The 5,355-nt window shown below is 41.3% G+C and overlaps 1 long non-coding RNA gene across 1 annotated transcript; it reads left to right on the top strand.

The window, feature by feature from the left end:
* The first annotated feature begins 1,766 nt into the window (after positions 1-1,766).
* LOC111766041 (uncharacterized) lies at positions 1,767-5,009 on the top strand. Its single transcript, XR_002798207.2, has 3 exons — positions 1,767-1,847; positions 2,561-2,717; positions 4,249-5,009. It is a non-coding gene; the product is annotated as an uncharacterized lncRNA (long non-coding RNA).
* Positions 5,010-5,355: the final 346 nt, after the last annotated feature.

Genomic DNA, 5,355 nt, shown 5'->3' with positions numbered 1-5,355 from the left:
TTGCCAAGTGCCCCTTCCCTGATCCTTTGGAAAGAGAGAAGTCTTTGCTTAGATTGGCTTTTTTGTCTGTGCCTAGTTGACATTTCTATGTTGCCAGTATCTTCAGCTCCAAATCATGAACATATGAAGCAAGAACAAAAACAGGGAGCTCATGACTATGTCGTTGCTCTGGTTCTCTAGCCAATCTGCCTTATCCTCTTCACCTTTCAGAGTCTTCTTATATTTGACTGATGTACAATGTCCATTATTTTCATTTGTACTAGAAGGAGGAAGAGAGAAAAGTACATTTAATTCATTCCCCTGGCAGTGGAGACCCCATTTTAATATCTCAGTCTCTTGATAGCCCCACCAGGGCTGAAAAAAAGAGCCCTGAGCACTCCCCACAGCTTCACAGCTGCTGACCATCCCTTCCGTCCACAGGCGTCGTCTTTGTTTATCTTTCGTGGTAAGACTAGGATTTTGTTTTTTCTTTTTGATTGATTATTTGTTTGTTTGGACTTGTGGTTTTTTCAACAGGGATTATGGCATTCCTGAGAAATAGGTAGTTAATATTTTCCCGATTTTAGTGTTCTCTGAGTGAATCAGAGTAGCCATAATAAATTAATAGTACAACCCAGTTGATCTAAACAAGTGAGTTTGATGAATTAATCATTTAAGAAACCCCCAAACAAATAAGTTAAATTAATAAATTAGTTAAATAACTCAAGTACCCTACTCTAAAATCTAGGGCCAGCCACTCAATCAATCAACACATTTTATAACTTTGAAGTTAATATGCTTAGTACTATGCTCTCTCTGTTGCCTCTTTAATTTCTGGGCATTTAGGTACTTGTATTTTGTTCGTCATCAAAATGTGACTGGTAAACATCTTCTCTAATTCCTGAAAGGGAAAAGATACTTTCTGGAAAGGAGTTGAAATCCAAGGAGCTTGTAAGAGTTCTCTTGTATGTGAAGCTCCTCTCCTCCTAGACTTGCCCTCTGCTGCGAAGGTAAGAGAAATAAATGCTTGAGGGTATTTGACAGGAGAGGTGTTTCCACAAAGAGTCGGTGACCTTGTTTCCAAATATATGTTAACAATATTAGGAAAATTGATTCCTGTAATTTCAAATTAAAAAAACAATTGACTTGGTGAAAATGTTTTTGAAACTCAAGATGTTAAGCTCTGGAGAGAAGAATTTTAAAAATATAGGTAAGAATCAACCCATACCTCAGTTTACCAGGATAAAGTCTCCATCTAGTTAAATATTTGTTGACTGATTGTGAATATCCCCAACAGACCTTTAAAGTGAGGGAAGTACAAGAGCATCTCGGGAAGGACCCCCCACCACCCCTCCTCTTCCCTCATTGCTCCTCCATGTACTGAGAAGAAGAGTTGCCTGAGAAGCATGGGCTCCTCTGTGACTCAGTTTTGCATGCGATCACACTGCCAAAGCTTCATCAAAATTAACAAGTGGCAGAAGGCTGGGGCTAGACTCAGAGGGCTGCATCTTCTGGAACTTTCCTTCCCAGTCAACTGCTTCCAAGACGTACTCAGGACATCAGAATTCATCAGAACAAATGGTTTCCAATCAGAATCACATATGAAACTTTTAAGAAATGCACGTTTGGAGGATGCTTCCCAAACACACGTGTAAGTCACTTTCCCAGGCTAGGGCTTGGAAGTCTTTACTTTCCAAAAGCTCCCAAGTGCTTCGGAAGAGGGAAGGTTTGCAGCTCTCTGGCGTAGCATGATCGGCAACGCCCATAAGCAGAAACGCAGGCTCCAGACTCCACCTGCAGTGCTCTCTTCCCTGTCCCACACTGCCTTCCCTCATGACTGACCCTTTGGAGAATAACAGGATCTAAAGGTTGGTGGGCACGCTTTGGGACCCCAGCTGTGTGAAACCAGATTCGGGGTCCTGGTGGGCTGATGCGGAGCTGAGCACACAAATCCCCTCAGGCAGAGCGTCAGGGAGCCGGTCACTCCTCCAGTCCAAGGGGGCCCACCCCGGGGAGGAGAAGCTGGGAAACACATGTGACAACAAGCCCCCGAGCTGTGACCTGCAGAATGAATGAGGAGTACTCATCCAGCCCCTCCTCAAGAAACACAGGGGCCCTTAGGAGCTGTTGAGGTGGGTTTTATCTGTGCCTGCTGGCCAGTAAAAAGATCCAGGGGAAAGATTGTTTCAAAAAGACCAAACTGAATTTCCCAGCCAGGGCTCTGAGTGTGTGTGTGTGTTTCTCTTTTTCTGGGCTCGGCGTAGCAGCTCCTCGGAGCACAGGTCCATGATGCAAGCTCTGTCCGCGTGAGGGCCTGTGGGTTTGGGCTCGGGCAGGAATTCCCCACACAGACACAGAGTCTGCGGCGGGAGGCGGCTCCACACAGGGCACTTTGTTCATGACCACCAAGGAAAGCTCACACAACAGACACACACAGCCTCGGAAAAAGGAACATTTGAAAGGCGTGTTTTTTTTCCCTAGAATACACAGTACTCTTATTTCCTTAGGGGTGCAGTAAAAATTAGCCGTGAATCTATTGCCAAATGCAGCTAAGAGTCAGCAAGGATATTTATCTCCACAGGCTGGGTTTGCCGGGACCGGTCGCTGAGACAAACTGAATGCTTCAATAAATCATAATGAAAGATTAAAATGAGAAGGCATTTGCGAAACATGTCTGGAAGGAGGCTTTTATGCTGCTGGTTTTTTCCTTACCAACTGCTGCTCGGAGACTTTACTAGGTAATTTGAATCTAATAGAAAATGTGTATGTTTGAGGTGAGAGGCAAAAAAAAAAAAAAAGAAAGGCAGTTCATAGGCTGAACCTTGGTTGACATAGATTTTTGAGGTCAAAGGAAATCCAATTGCTAAATCTAAGTGCGTGTGTTATATTAAGAATAAACAAACAGGAACCAAAAAAAAAAAGCGAGAACATAGCCACAAATATGTGAATTCTTAATGACAGGGACTATTCTAACCTATCCATGTTTTAAAAATTTAATTAATATACGAGAATCAGTTTCCTTAAAAATCTGTGATTAAAAGTTTTCATTTGTTAAAATAAATGATGAAATATGCTTGTGAGCACAAAAGCTGTTTGACAACTATCAATGGAATAAAAGACACTTAGAGTTATGGCATATCCAAGGGATATATCCCAGGGCCTCAATTTGCTTTTCTATAAAATGAGAATATCTTGTGTGTTTAGAGCAGGAAGTTGAACAGCATAAGTTTGAAAGGTCCTTTCTAGCCTGGAACCCATGAAAATGATCTCCCCTCCCTTCCTAAAGTCTGACCTAACCTTCCTTTAATACCTGGCATAAGCTCTGCATCTGTTAATGAGCTTCTCTTTACAGACCAAGGCATTGGTGCCTTCCTCTGAGTCCTATGGACAGGCAAGCTTCTGTTACTCTTCTCTTTGGCCTGTTACAGTTAATTTTATGTGTCAGCTTGGCTAGGCTCTGGTGTCCAGTTTCTGCACTAGGTGTTACTGTGGAGGTATTTCATAGATGGGATTAGCATCTAAAATCAGTTGACTTTAAGTGAAGGAGTTACCCTCAGCAAGGTGGGTGGGCTTCATTCAGTCATTTGGAGGTCTCTTAACAACAAAATCTGAGGGTTCCAGAAATCAGAAGAATTTCTGTCTCAAGACTACAATCTCCACTCCTTCCTGAGTTTCCAGCCTAAGGAATTCAGACTCAAGACTTAAACATTATTCTTACTAGAGTTTCCAGCCTGCTGGTCTGCCCTATAAATTTGGACTTGCCAGCCTGACAATTGTGTGAGTCTTTTCCTTATAATAAATCTCTTTATATTCATACTGTCAGTTCTGTTTCTCTGGAGAACCCTGGCTGATATGCCCAGCCAGCCTACTCATGGAGTTATAAGTTGAATGCACTGGTCTTATGTGTACCTAGAGCTCCATGACATAACTCACATCTGCAGTCTGCCCATATCAGCCAATTGGTTAAGTTGTACAACTTCCAAGATCCAGTTTTTCCAAAATCAGTTTAGGTTAGCTGTACTTTTTAAAAAAAATTTTGAAATTAGGTATCTTAATTAAATATTAAATAGAAATACTCTCTGTAGAATATGTAGATTTATAATATTTAATATAAATATTAAATAAAAAATGAGTATGATAAAGAGAGTTACTGTGCTGCAAAAACGATGTTGCTTTGGACAGTTCTAAAAACTTTCTGTAAGTAAGATGCTTGTAAAATATTTGAAACTATAAAAATCTAACAGTCTCCCACTGGACTTCCACTTCCAGGAAAATGGAGTATTCCTCCTGATAATTATGATTAAAAATGATGGACATTATACGTAATACAAACAAGAGAAGACTGAACAGTGGAGAGAAAGGTAGACAGCTAGAAAAAGCAGGATCCAAGGAATGACATGCAGTAAGTTCCCTGATTTTCTTTTTGCCTTATATATCCCAGGGAGCTGAAGAACACAGCAATTAGGAAATACAAGTGGCTCAGATTTTAAAAGCTTCACAAATAATCTCTAGGTAAAGGACCAGGATAGGAGAGACTAGGAAGAGAGAAAACTTCAAGACAAACACCAAAGAAAATATCGTGGTCCACATCCATGCCAAGAACAACTGAGTGGGGGGCCTGAACTGCCACCCCCCCCCCCGACAGAAGCAAGGTACCTTTCACCCCTTGGATGTCAATGAAGGCTGACTGAGAAAGGTGAACTTCCACCCCCACCTGGCAAGAAGGGAGCAAAAGCCCTTTTCCCTGCCAGGCAATGTGAAAAGTAACCAACTAAAACTTCAAGTAAGACCCAGAGCTTCAGAATGTGGTACCCAAAATGTCCAGGTTTTAATTGAAAATCACTCACCAAGCCAAGGTCAAGGAAACTCTCAACCTGAATGAACAAAAGACAATAAACACCCACCAACATTGACATGAAAGTGATTTTAAAATTATCTGTTAAAGGTTTTTAAAGTTGTCTTCATAGAAATGCTTCAGTGAGAAATTCCAAACATGTGTGAAAGAAATGAAAGGTTAGCCTTAGCAAAGAAAGAGCAGATATGGGGGGGGGGGGGGGGCGAAATTGGAAATTTTAGAACTGAAAAATGCAATCACTGAAATTAAAAATTCAACAGATGGGGTTTAGCAGCAGACTGAAGGGGGCAGATGAAAAATCCATGAACTAGATGATAAAATAACAGAAATTGCCCACCCGAACAACAGAAGCAAGAGGCACATCACTTTTTAAGTTAAGAAAACAAGGAACTGCCAACCAAGAATTCAATGCGTGTGAAATATCATTCAAGAATTAGAGTACAAGACATTCTCAGATGAAGAAAAATGAAAAGAATTTCCCACCCACAGAGCTACACTAAAGGAGTGGCTAAAGGAAGTTC

Source organism: Dasypus novemcinctus, chromosome 14, assembly GCF_030445035.2.
Source record: "Dasypus novemcinctus isolate mDasNov1 chromosome 14, mDasNov1.1.hap2, whole genome shotgun sequence".
Classification (NCBI taxonomy): domain Eukaryota; kingdom Metazoa; phylum Chordata; class Mammalia; order Cingulata; family Dasypodidae; genus Dasypus; species Dasypus novemcinctus.
This window is presented reverse-complemented; position numbering and strand designations above follow the sequence as displayed.